Source organism: Pinus tabuliformis, chromosome 1_2, assembly GCF_031772625.1.
Source record: "Pinus tabuliformis cultivar Carrire ecotype Pingquan chromosome 1_2, CPIR1, whole genome shotgun sequence".
Taxonomy (NCBI): Eukaryota; Viridiplantae; Streptophyta; class Pinopsida; order Pinales; family Pinaceae; genus Pinus; species Pinus tabuliformis.
This window is the reverse complement of record NC_142298.1, coordinates 217,986-233,104: the sequence shown is the minus strand read 5'-3', so window position 1 is coordinate 233,104 and position 15,119 is coordinate 217,986. Positions and strand designations below refer to the sequence as shown.

At 32.9% G+C, this 15,119-nt stretch overlaps 1 pseudogene; it reads left to right on the top strand.

The window, feature by feature from the left end:
* Nucleotides 1-544: 544 nt before the first annotated feature.
* The window catches only part of LOC149203992 (DExH-box ATP-dependent RNA helicase DExH6 pseudogene), a 28,392-nt pseudogene continuing 13,817 nt past the window's right edge, over nucleotides 545-15,119 (top strand).

Sequence of the window (15,119 nt, the reverse complement as noted above, 5' to 3'; positions counted from 1 at the left end):
AGCCCCGGTGTTGTTCGTTAAGAAGAAAGACGGGACCCTTTGCATGTGTATAGATTACCATCAATTAAACAAATTGACGATAAAAAACAAATATCCTTTGCCCCGTATCGATGAACTATTTGATCAGGTAAAGGGAGCAACAGTTTTCTCAAAGATTGACTTGCGATCAGGATATCACCAAGTCAGGATTAAAGAAGAGGATATAGCTAAGACAACCTTTAGAACACGATATGGCCATTATGAATTTGTGGTGTTACCCTTTGGATTGACTAATGCCCCCACAACTTTTATGTGTCTAATGAACAGTGTCTTTCACCAGTGTTTGGATGAGTTCATACTGCTTTTCATTGATGATGTATTGATTTATTCTCGAACTATGGAGGAGCACCAGGAGCACCTCAAATTAGTGTTACAAACCCTCCGAGAACACCAACTATATGTTAAGTTTGGAAAATGTGAATTTTACAAAGAACAAATATAATATTTGGGGCATATAATTTCTAAGGAAGGAATCACAGTGGATCCTGAAAAGATAAGGACTATAATGGAATGGCCGGTGCCTAAGGATGTGACGGACATCCGATCCTTCATGGGGTTAGTAGGCTATTACAGACGGTTTGTGGAAGGATTTTCGAGGGTAGCTTATCCCATTACTTCCTTACAGAAAAAGGGAAGGGCCTTTAGGTGGACCCCTGAATGTCAAAACAATTTCGAGCAACTTAAGTACATGCTCACCAATGCACCCATTTTGACCATAGCAGACCCCAACAAAGATTATGTGGTGTGCACAGATGCAAGTAAAGAAGGAGTAGGTGGTGTGTTGATGCAGAAAGGGAAGGTAATAGCTTATGAATCAAGAAAATGAAAGGAGCATGAGCAGAAATATTCTGCTTACGATCTAGGGTTGGCAGCTGTGATTCACGCCATGAAAATGTGGTGCCATTACCTTATGGGAAGAAAATTTATGTTGTTGACAAATCACCATAGTCTGACCAATTATTTTAGCCAGCCCACTCTAAATGCAAGGCAAGCACGGTGGGTGCATTTCCTAAGTGGTTTTCATTTTGAGATCAAGCATTTAAAAGGGAAAGAGAATCGGGTGGCAAACGCTTTGAGTTGGAAATTGCAATGCCTATACGAAATTTCTTGCAGTGAAGGGAAAAGCCCCTTCGAGGAAATGATTAAAAAGGCAACAAAACAAGATGTTGTTTATCAGAAAATAAAACAGCAAGTGCAGCAACCAACCAGCAAAGAAAAACAGTTGGATTATGCCTTGGATGATGCTGGAATGTTGTATTATAAAGGAAGGTTGTACGTGCCCAATCAAAACAACATTAAAAATCTAATATTGGATGAGTATCATAAGAGTCATTACGCTGGACACCAAGGATATCAAAATATGGTTATGGCACTTCGAAAAGAATATTATTGGCTGGGAATGAAGAAAGATGTGGCTGGTTATTTGGCATGCTATCTAGAATGTCAACAAATTAAAGCAGAACATCAACATCCTGCGGGTTTATTACAACCATTACCCATTTCAGAATGGAAGTGGGAAACCATCTCTATGGATTTTATAACCGGTTTGCCTAGGTCAAAGAAAAATAACGACTCCATAATGGTGGTGGTGGACAAGCTGAGTAAGTCAACACACTTTATACCAGTACAATCTACCTACAGAGCTGTGCAGATTGCCCACATGTTCATGCAAAATATATTTAAGCTGCATGGGTTACCAAAGACAACATTGTTTGAAGAATTAGGAACTCCGTTGAACTTTAGCACGGCTTATCACCCTCAATATGACGGGCGAACTGGACGGATGAACCAGGTGGTGGAAGATATGTTGAGAGCATATGTGATGCAACAACCAACCAGGTGGGAGGACTATCTACACTTGGTTGAATTCGCATACAATAATGGCTACCACACATCATTGCTAATGAGCCCTTTTGAAGTATTGTATGGACGGAAGTGCCGCACCCCCTCGAGCTGGAGTGGACAGGAAGACAAATTGATGTTAGGTCCTGAAATGCTTAAGGAGATGGAGGAACTGGTTAAAAGGGTACGATCTAATCTGAAGGCAGCTCAGGATAGGCAAAAGAACTTCGCTGACCAGAAAAGGAGGTTTAAGGAATATCAGGTCGGTGATCATGTGTATGTGAGAATTCGAGCAAAAAAGAGCACATTACAGTGGAGCGGGTGCGCTAAGTTGGCACCTCGATACTGTGGACCATTTTAGATCTTAGCAAGAATTGGGTCGGTAGCTTACCAACTCACTCTGCCAAGTCACATACGAGTCCACAATATCTTTCACGTCTCCATGTTAAAGAAATATGTATATGATCCTAAACATGTGATTGAATGGTAGAATATTTAGATAGAACCGGAAGGAGAAATCCAGGTCGAACCGCTGAGCATCCTCAACCACAGAGAAGTAGCGCTGCAGAAGCAGGATATTACCCAAGTTAAAGTGCAGTGCCAGCACTTTGGGCCTGATGAGGCCACTTGGGAAGATGAAGAACTTATGAAAAGGGCTTATCCATGGCTATTCATAGCTGAAAGACATCAGGACAATGTCCAATCTCAGGGGGGAAGATGTGATGCCCCAGGAGAAAAATGTAAATATTTAATTTACTGTGGTAAATGTAAACTGAACCTGTTATTTTTGTCTATTTAAAAATTTAAATATAATTTGTTTTCATGATGAGATAAAGAAAAGTGTTTCCTTAAAAAGAGGAATTTGTCCTCTTGAGGTGGAAAGACAGTTGTTGTGAAAGCAACCCTAACTACCTCCCCTAGCTGGAAAAGATTCTAGAGAAAAGGAGGGGAGGAGGGAAAAATCTGCGTTGTAGGGACAGGCAAAGGAAAAAGAAAAAAAAAGAATCCAAAAGGAAAGGAATGTGGCTAAGTCTAGTGATGACCAGATAGCCCTGCTCGTTGCACGAGCACTTGCAGAATACTGTGGTCTAGCAAGAAGCAAGGGGATAGATTCTGGTGTCGAAGGACGAATCTCATGGTCGGGTGGATTGAAAGACAACAGACCTTGATTCGGGTGACTGTTAGAAACAACTCTTCAGCCGGAGGACTCCAGGTACATAGGAAAACTATGTGTTGGGACTGTTTAGAAAGTTGTATAATGTTATTCTTGTTTTCCCTCCTTGTTTTCCTCTTTATATTGTGCAAGGGGAATGGGAGGAATTTTCTTACAGGAAATCAGGACAGGTAACTGAGCAGAGGATTGACTGTCCTCCTGGGGAAACCTATACTGACAATAGTGTTTGTAGCTTGTGAAGAATTTGAATCTTGTTTTTTCTTCTTCTTTTTTTAAAGTTCTGAGAGTCAAATGCGAGAGTAATCTACTTGGAAATTCTTTCAGAGATTATAGAAGAAAAATAGTAAAACAGAACAAGAAAACCACAGGTTCACCATAGATTCAGAATCTTTCAAAGATTGCAATTGTAGTAAAACGAAATGCATTCTATTAACAACAGGAGGACCAACAGAGCTCTTTCTTTAATTATCTTCACATGGTTTATCACAGAGGAAATGTAGAAAAATATAATGTTTCAAATTAGAACCCTGAAGCATTTGCGGAATAACAATATATTAAAAAAAAAAATTCTGAGTAGCATAGTCATGACTTCGAGGGATGCAGACTTCATAACTAGGGTTTAGCTGCTCCTTCTCGCAAGCAAATAAATCTATGAGACATCGAGCTAAGCACTCAAATATATAGATATACAAAATGACCGCAAAGGAAATCTTGTAAGTCTCGGCCTCAAACATAAACGAATAATTCAAAGAGAATGCATAAAAGAATGAACCAGACTCTGAGGGTGAAATCAGGTAATAATCCTATAGGTTATACAACAAGAATCTAGTGGTGTGCAGAGCCAGATTCTTGTTCAGTGTCAAGCAAAAACATAAACCTGTGTAGCACAAACCCTTTTCCATCATGTGGTGTGCAATATGCCATACATCATACGTTATGAAATTGTCGTGCACCATATAATACAAAATGAAAACCCCGCTGACAACGGAGGAGTGTATAGAACAACAACAATATATATATATATATATATATATATATATATATTTGCAAGGATGCACTGTTATAGTGATAAATACACCATATTTGCATAACTTATTAAACTTAATGAGGGTTTGTAGATACAGAGAATTTCAAGGAAAACGATAATGCATCATAGGGTAGGAATTTACCCCTTAACAGACAGAACTCGAGTCATAGAGACCAGACCAATAGCAGGAAAACTGGAGGTATACATAAATACATTGTGTGCATGAACAATCTTAAAAATGTGGGAGCCACAAAATGTTCTCCAAGGGTAAGAACCTGAATAAAATTACTTAACAGAGTATCCATTACATAAGAAAATGTATAACAGAGCTTAAGGGCTCTTCAAAACATAGTTAACAATTTAAAAACCCTTTCGAAGGATGGATTCCCAACCCTTACATGAGTTGGGCAGACCTGTCAGGCTCAAATCCTGCCAACACTTTGTACATTAAGCAAAAGAGAGAAGCTGTAAGGGATGGGTCAGAGGGCCATCACTAGTTGACAGAGATAAGGAGCTCTTCTTAATGTACTAAGAGGCCTTTCACTTCTTGTTGTAGCTAAGTAATAAATAGAACGCGGAGAAGGCATGAGAACATACCCGTCTGCCGAACTTTGAGAGAATAGAACTTGGAAGCTGGGCAGCAACACCAGTACCCATGCATCACTCACTGGAGCAAGGATTGTAACCCTCGTCCATAGAGAAACAAAGACAAGCCCGTAATGTGTTAGAAATTCGGGCCAAACAAAAATCAAAAGGAAAATAAAACTTACAGATAGACAACGTAGTGTTAACACTTACCACAAGGCAACTGTCGCTAAACAAAAATAGGTCCAAGTCGATCCAGAACGTGGCTAAGCATCAGGGCCATAACCATTCCTCGTCAAGTAGAGGTTCTGAGCATGTTCGACGCTAGGAAGAAAATGGAGCAGTGCAGAGCCGAAGCCAAGTGTTTTATTTTTTGGAAGCCTTAATGGAGCAATAAACTAAGTTAATGTGTATTGAGCCAGTCTCACCCTCGGATGGGCTATCTCACCTTCCCACCATCGATGCAGGGAGGAGTCCGATGGTGTGGAGGCAAAGGGTTCATAGACCATGCCCTCATCACGTGAACGAGCCAGCAAACATAAATGCCATAGGCGAGGTGTAAGGAAACAGCATGCCAACATTAAATCCCATTGACAATTCCCTACCCTCCACGGAATATTTCCAAATACGTTCTTAAATGCGCTGATAATTCTACACATAGCCCTTTTCTATGGTGTTGCCGCGTGTAGGTGGTGTTAAAATTGAAACGCTTGCATACAAAATCATGCAGGGTGGTATAAAATATGTGTAGATATTAAAAAAAATTATTATCATGTAGGTTATTTCGTGGGGTCATTACATATCTATACCTTCCATAGTGGACAGACGAAGTTTTCTTGTGTGGCTTACAAAGAAAGAACTGGAAAAATCCTCGTGATCAAATCCAGAAAAGACTTCTTTGCAATCATTCACAGGAGTACAAAGTTAGTGATTGCAATCATTCACAGGAGTACAAAGTTAGTGATTACAAGCGGTTCAGAGAAATAGCCTTCCAATCTATACCTTTTCTCGTGTTGGTGGGTCAACCATGATCTAAATCTGGCTTTCGCTGATTGCCTTTGTCGTTTATTATATCATTGTCTGACACTTATGACTCTCCCAGCGAAAAGCAGGGAGTAGCTGCGATGCAACTTCTCCTGTTTGAATTACATTTTTGCCCGCCCCTTTTATCATGGGGGATTTGGGCTGGCTCTAAACGCAAAAGTTTTCCATGAAAAATCCACCATAATGCCTGAACGAGTGGCTGGGCAATCCATTGCAATATTTTCTATGTTTTGACGCATCGGAATCTCATTTTTCATAAGAAACTATTGACCAATCCTTTTCGTGGAGCCGTTTTATACATTTCTGCAAATCACTATTTTAAAATGAAAAAGTGGTTTGCTTCGTGGAACCAATAATTTCTCTGAGCTCACGAGTCCATCCTTTTCGTGGAGCCGTTTTATACATTTAGGCACATCACTTTTTAAAAATGAAAATGTGGTTTCGTCGTGGAACCAATAATTTCTCTGAGCTCACGAGTCTTAAGCTACGGTTGTTTTTTTGGTGTTATTGAACAGAATGTTCATAAAATACAAATTTTAAGTGACACCAAGATTGTAATAAATTGGTTAACAACATTGGTAGATGTCATATGTATACACTATACCCTATTATTGAAGAAATATATGTCTTAAATCAATCTTTTGACTATGCCTCATGCTGCCACATCAATTCTTTCGTTGACTCCCTGGTTTCCTATTATTGAAGAAATATATTTCTTAAATCAATCTTTTGACTATGTCTCATGCTGCCACATCAATTCTTTCGTTGACTCCCTGTTTAAAGGAGGGGCTGCTGAGGTTATGGGAAAATGCCAGATTCTGAATTTGTAGACGATCGGGAGCTAGATTCATATCACTTGCTATGCAGGGAGGGCATGTTTCAGGACACATGAGTTTATATGTCTTCATATTTTTGAGATTTAAATAGATAGAGATGTCATTCTTTTTGGACCTCTACATAGATCAGTTTAGTCGATTTATTTTGTTTACAATTTATCTATATTTTGAATATGGGAAAAGTTTGATGTTTTTTTAAAGGACTGAACAGTCCGAGTTTTGCTGAATTACTATAGACTAGATTTGACCGGTGGATTATCCCAGTGCACAACTGGATTTGGCTGGTGGATTATCAGTTATAATAGAAGTTGTAATTTTTTTTTTTAAAAATACATTTTTAACTATAAAAATACATTTTTAAATATAAAAATAAGTTTATTCTAACCAAAATTATTAAACATTCATATTAACCTTATTAAATAATTATATTCTTAAATATAAAAATAAATTTAACCATAATTAAACATTCAAATTAAGCCAATTAAATAATTTAAAATTACAACCATTAAATTGTATTTTTGAACTTATACATAAATTCAGTACTTTCAAAATTTCTTCGCATTTAAAATATACGAACTAAACCATTTAAAATTACAATTAATCTAATTCGCCAGCTCCAGAAATCATCTCTTTAGACCCCAGCGTTCTGCGTTCTCAATGTAATTAAAGTTCAGTTGTTGTTTTTATTTTTATTATTATTATTATTATATGTTAGAGAATTTTACGTAGGTTATAGCTACCGCTATGGCTACACCAGGTTTTGTTGGGAAATTTTCATTATGGTAATTTGTTTGGTTGTAAAATTTTAAATTTTATATTATTTTTTTTGTTTTTTTATTAAATATTTTTAAAAATAAATTTGTAAAATTTTTTGGAAATAAGAAGTAAATTCAAAGTTATAATAGTAATTTTATTAAAAACTGAGGTTAAATTTTATTAAAATAAAATAACAATACAAAATAATTTGAATTTTTCTGGTTAGTGTTTGAGAAATTATGATAAAAATAATACAAGTGTTACTTAAACATGTTATGTTTTGGAGTTTTTTTTTTTAAATCTAACCAATCTTATGTTTTGGAATTTTATTAAATTTAACGGATATTTTTTATTAATTAAAATAAATTTTTTAATTATATATAAATTCAACATCCTAAAAATTATGAAAAACACAATTAAAATAAATTTTTTAATTATATATAAATTCAACATCCTAAAAATTATGAAAAACACTCCAATTATAAAACATTTACAACTCAAAAATATTATTGCAAGAAAACCCTAAAATTCTAAACAAATTAAACCATAAAATAAGAAAGAATACCTTAAAAAAATAAATGAAAGAGATAGACTACGTCATATACACCAAAACAAACACGATACAATGCACACATATCTAAATTGTCCAATGCCAATTTATCGAAATTGCCTTGGTTAATGCTCATTTATTGAAATAAGAGCATTAAGGTGGCGAATTAAGGTGAAACTTGGTGCATGTTGGTATTCATTAGTTGGCTTATATCCCCAAGTTTAGTTACCATAACGAACGCAATTTCCGCACACAACAATCTAAGTGGCTCTCCTCAATGCAGGGAAAAGTGGGTGGGACAAGGGATTCACGGATATATATATATATATATATATATATATATATATATATATATATGGGGGAGGACAAGGGATTCACGGATATACATATAAAACTTGTAATCTTTTTAGTTTTAAATTGTAATCATTAATAAAAAACAAAAATTAATTAATTAATTAACATAAACCTTAAATACACACCAAAAGCTTTTATACCATCACATGCGCAATGCTCATAGTCCAGTACGAACAGGCTGTCTTTGTCGTTCTATTTGGGTAGAAGAGGAAGTCTTAACCAATGGAGAAAACTACGTAAAGTCTTTAACATTGTGTATAAGAATAGAGGAAAACAACGCTTTGGTCGGCCTCTTGATTGAGTACGATGCACAACAAAATTCATATTTGAATCTTCAACCGCAAATGAAAACAGTTGAAGCCTCTCCAAAATGTCCAGTAGACTGAACAGATAGGAGATGTATACCCTTGATCCTATTTCCATCATCCACTTTTACATAGTGCCATTGTTCTTTCTGACTTGTAGTTGTTCATAGCGCCCTTAATATATTGTCAGGATTATTGGTTTTCATGTGCAACCAATAATCTAATTCCTGGATGGCTTGTGATTTGATAATTGGGTACCAATTTCAATTTCATCACTATTTCCCTGTAGTTTGACAGTTCCTTGATGCAATGACCAATACCTTTTTGTCCAAAATGTCCTCGGGATGTCAGCAGCCAAGGGAAAAGCTTCCATAACCATGAATCGTAGAAGGGAACACGGTAAATAAAATCTATTGACAGACCAATGGTGGACCGTCATGAGATACATGATCAGGTTATTACACCAACTGGGTTGGAGTTTCACAATATAGCATAAATTTTATTTGAAAAAGTGGAATTCAACTATTCGTTTTCACAGACATGTTTTAAACCCGTTTTTTCTCTTTTTATTGTATTTTTTAAATTATATTGTTATTATTATAAATATAAATTATATTGTTATTATTACTGGTAGAATGTAGGTGGGAAGGATAATAGTTTTTTCTCCCCATTACTCATAATAAATTTAATTGACAAAGTTATATATTAACATAGATCTATCTCCAATACAGATTTAACATGAGCCCAGAAAGATCTAATTTTTTCACATGCAATTTTTTGTGAGACTACATTATTTAAATCTTTTGTATAGTTCTTTGATTTTTTAATTTTATTTTCATTTTGGCCAATATGAGAAAAATTTCAACTAACTATGATGACAGACGTACATGGTTACACATCATAGTGCACTGTAGAATGACCCTCTCTACTTAATGATGACACATGAACATGGTTACACATCATACTGGGTTGTAGAATGACCCTATGGTTACACATCATAGTGCACTGTAGAATGACCCTCTCTACTTAATGATGACACACGAACATGGTTACACATCATACTGGGTTGTAGAATGAGCCTCTCGACTCAATAAATATATATATTTAGCTTAAACATATGTTAACTCTAAAAATATCATAGAATAAAATTCCTCAAATAAACCTTTCTTAAATCTAAAAAATTTAAAAAAATATTTGCTTTCTAATAAATTTCATCTCCCTCCACACATAATAAATTTCAAATTAAAATGAATCTCTAATTATATATACAATAAAATATATCATTTAAAAAATCAAAAATCTAAATAAATTAAATAAAAATATTACAATACTTTTATACCAAAAAAATTATGACAATGAAACTCAACAAATGCCATATTAATACCGTGAACCAAAATCTTTACTACAACAACAACAAAGAATAATCAAAGTTTTCACTACCTCATTATTACTACCTCATTATTATTGTGTACACAATTTATAATATCACAATAATCCAAAGTAGTAATTTAACCCTTTAAAGGATATAGATATAACAAGCCTCTTAATAATACACGGAAACGTATCACTATTTTGTATTCATTTCTTAAATTAGTTTTTTATTTTCCAGATAATGGAATATATTTTTTTTTATAAATGTATTTTATTGGTACATTTGGTTTTCAGTATTAATATGAATAAATGGATGGATCAAATTTATTTAAGTGCAATACATCAATTTCATAATTAGAATGAAAAGAAACATGAATCTTTTTCATTTTAGGAAACACAATAATAAAATATTATGTTAAATTTTTTTTAGGATTGTAATTTTTTTTTAGCTTAAATTGTATTAATTAAGGTATAAATGAATGACAGAATTCTTACTCGTAATTCTAAGAGTTTTTATGTAGGAGCATTAGAGTTACCCAAAATTATTAAGTTTTTTTTAAGAAAAGTTTCAAGATTAGCTTCAATATCGTAAAGAAATTATATTTTCTTTTAAGAAAAGTTTCAAGATTAGTTTTAATATTATAAAGAAATTATATTTCTTTTATTGTAAACATTGATAGCTTCTTTTAATTATTATAGAATAGTTTTAGAAAAACTATAGATAGGAGAGAATTTTTAAATAAGACAAAAGAAAAGCTATCTTAAAAATCATATTAATTTTAGTGAAAAAATCATGAGAGATTTAGGGAATAAAAGAATGGTTGATTTAGGGATTTAGGAAATGCTATTTTTCTTCTAGATTTGTATTTAGTCATTATAAGCCTAAGGGAAATTCTAATGGCCAAATAAATATAGAATGAGGTCAAGAGAGGAAGATAGTTTATCTAAGTATCTTTGTATGTAGATATTTTCATTTAGTGGAATATATTTTCATACTTTCTGTGAATGAATTATCTACATGCATGATTTCTTGAAGAATTCTTATTTGTCTATGAAATTTGCAATTAATATAAAATTCAATCTCTGAATTGGTGTGTTTCTTAAATATAATTGACAGCGTTTGAAAGAATTACCATATGGAATTCTAGGTAAAATTAAGACAAAATTTGATAGAGGCTATATAGGTTCCAAATTCTATTGAAGTATCCATGACTTACAAGAATCTAGTGATGGATTATGGATTTTAGTGTGAATAAATCTAGAGAATAAGTATGAGACTTGTTCTTTTAAAGAATTCTTTATTTTGTGGATAGAAGGGTTGCAAGAAAGAATTGTCGTATGGAATTCTAGCTAAAATCAAGATAGAATTTGGGCAGAACCTATATCCAAATTATGTAGAAGTCTCCATGACTTACAAGAATCTAGTGATGGATTTCTAGGTAAAATTAAGACAAAATTTGGGTAGAACCTATATAGGTTCCAAATTCTACATAAGTCTCCATGACTTACAACAATCTAGTGATGGATTATGGATTTTAGTGTGAATAAATCCAAGGAATAAGTATGAGACTTATTGTTTTAAAGAATTTTTGTTTTTTGGATTGAAGCGTTGCAGGAAAGAATTACCTTATGGAATTCCAGCTAAAATCAAGATAGAATTTGGGTAGAACCTATATAGATTCCAAATTCTATAGAAGTCTTCATGACTTACAAGAATCTAGTGATGGATTATGGATTTCAGTGTGAGAAAATCCAGGGAATAAGTATTAAAATTTTTGTTTTAAAGAATTATTTGTTTTGTGGATGGAAGGGTTGCAGGAGAATTAGATTTTTCCTGCATCAAATTCTTTGCTAGATTTTCAAATTTTGTGTGAAAATATTTACTCTTACTAGATTTATATCAATATTCACCTAAAATTATACTTGAAAAAGGGTCAAAACTTAGAATAGTTAGACCATACTAAATGTTTTAATCACGGAAATTTATCTTCAAATTACTTTATATAATATATATGCTGAGCCTAGATATCACAATAAGAATGTTGCCACTCACAAGGCTACAAACTTTAATTATCAATCTGGAATTCGTACAAACATAAGAATATATGATGAGCCATGATATTACAATAAGAATGTTGCAACTCCCAAGGCTACCAACTTTAATTATCAATCTGGAATTCGTACAAACATAAGAGTCGTAAGTTCTATCTCCACAGGGAGCAAGGTTCTACTTAAGATGATTTGAAGCAATGAACCAAATGAGGATGCACAGAGACCACTTTGGAAAATCCAGTCACAAGCAAACTACTTAACTTATCTTTGCAAGAAAAGGGATGGCCAAAACATAACATATTCTAGTGTGGAGATTATGGAAGAAACCTCTGCGTGTTTGAATGAAATTAAATTCCAGAAAGTAACTTTGATATATTTTGTAGGAAACAAGCCTATTATATTGAAGAAAAAACAAATTCTATTATACTTGCTAAAAGACAACCAAATGCTCAAGAGTGTTGAAGGTAAATCATTTTAATTCTATCTAACACGCAACATAAACAATATGACCTAGTTGTTGGACTGAATATACAACTATGAAAGTAAAGTATCTAATAGGTATTTGGTCTTATAATGTTTATATTCAAGGCTTAAAGGATATTGTGGAGTGATGAGAAATGAATGGAAAGCTTTGGAGGAAATTTTGGACACGTTTTGAAGGAACTTATGTATTACTATAGGATTTCTATAGGATGACTTGATTAGCTACAAGAAAGAATCCAAGAGCAATCTTCTGGGGCCTATGAGTGGTTTGAAGATGGAAGAAGGTGTTCGGAGGTTACAGCAGGGTGCAAGAGACCTTACCAAGCGAAGTTCTACTTAGTAAGGTAATTTTTGCAAGGAAGGAGAAAGACTAAAAGTCTCTTGCACCTTCGTGATGAAATTTTGAGTGCGCCAACAATTTACAGAAATGAGAGGTAATGGAAGGAAAGGTGTTGAAGGAAATGATGATCATGCATTAAAAATGATGTCAATCTACCCTATGAATGAATATTTTCCATCTACACATAAAGCACATGTTTAGCTAGTAGAAAAAAGATGATCAAATGACTATCAAACTAGTAACTGCAAAAAAAAAAAAATTACAGGGAAAGGTTGAGTTGGATCTGGAATAGAATCTACTCATTACATAAAAGAAAACTAGTTTTGGTTCTTGTCAACATATAGTACACAACCAAGCTTCTAGTGAAATCACACTTATCAACCAGTAGAGACAATGTTTTTCTAATTAACTACATTTGCATAAAACCATAGCTAGACTAATTGCATGAACAAGAAATGCATAAAGAAATGTAAAAAGGAAGGGGTTTGAGCCCATGGGTTGGGCCCTAACACAAGGAGTCTCAAGTCCCTTGAAGGAAACTCAGGTTGAGAACAAAATTATTCTTTTCATTAACCTCAAAATTCTTTAAACATGTAACATAACAATGGAAATAATAAGAAGACGTCTCCTTCTTTGATAGCGACTATATTCTCTATAGAATTTGAATCCCTAATGCGTTGCTAAGATTGGTTATTTATTAAAAAAGGTGAGTGAGGGGTAGTCTCCTTGAAGGGATGACAAATTCCCTGCAAAACTCCTAAAAAGGTGGATCTGGTATATTGGTTTACTCAAAACCATTGACGGGTAGTAGTTGTTCATGAGCCAACTAAGTTTTTGATGGGCCTGAAGCAAGGAACAAGAGTCCCTAATATTATATTGTTGGCCTCTAATGTGTTATGCACAATAAATCATTAATGTCATGAAAATTTAACGCATTAAGCCACATGATATAGCATATATCTCATAAAATTCGTAAGAACACTCTCTAGCTTGGAAAAGATTTTATCAAATGAAAAAGGAGAGGATAAAATGTGCCAAATTATGGTCAAATGGGCCTTGAATTGTACCTACTTGAATTTTACCTATTTAGGAGACTCATCAGTATGCATAATTGACACTGAAATATTTTATTCAACATGAAATTCAATTATCTTATTTATGTTCTAGATTGTCCGCATAATTTTTTTGTTATTTATATATTTTAAAATACAAAGAAATATTACTTATTTCTAAGTATTGAAATATTTTTCTTATAATACATATTGTCACATTAAAAAAAAATCTTCTAATTAATATATTTTAAAATACACATCAATATTACTCAATTTTACTTATTGAAACATTTGGTTTATTATCCATATTAAATTTTTTTATTCTTAATATTTTTAAAATTTCTCATACCAAATTTAAAAATTGAATGGACTACACATCTTCCTCTTATTACTTTCAATTACTTTTTCTCTTTTCTCTTTAGTGAACACACATATATCATAGTGATATATATATATTAATTAATAGATATTAAGTTAATATATTTAAAGTTTGTATTTAAAATTATCACAGTAAGTGAAATATTTCTATTTTATTTTTGTAAATATTACATGTCAGCTCTAATAATCATAAAAAAAAAATAACACATCCTATATCCTTTATAATGAGTTTCAATATCAACTAGTTGAATGAGATGTTTTACAATATTTCTATAATATTTTGATTTAACTAATCAAATACGTCTATTTATTTTTGTTTTTATTATAATTAATATTTATTTTCTATTTATCAAATAATTTATTTTAATTTTAAAAATAATATGTGTAAATTCCACATTAAACATGAAAACAATCCATTTATAAAATACACCTCAATACAATTAATAATCACTTTAACTTCTAAATATTGTGACAGTACAATTTTTTCTTCTAACTCTACTACACAATAACCACTTCACTTTAACTTCTAAATATTGTGACTCAGTACAATTTTTTCTTCTCACTCTACTACACAATAACCACACTAACGCTCAAAACAAAATTCAACTAACCACACTAACCATCAAAACGAAATTCAACTAAAACAATTAAATATTTTTTTAATTTCTTAATTTGCCCATAGGCATATATATGTGAACTTTGAGTGCAAAGAAGTTTATTGACTTTTGTGTTTCATTAATAATAGAGGAACATATTTTATGGGGAGCTAATATGCTACTTGTATGAAGGCGAAATCGAAAGCTCAAACGAAGAAATGCTATTTTAAATTAATTTAATTAATTAATTTAAAAATGTGCGGAGACGCATCATACAATTGACTTTCGAAGTATTGACAGTAATCTTAAACATAATTAAAGTTAAAAAATGTATT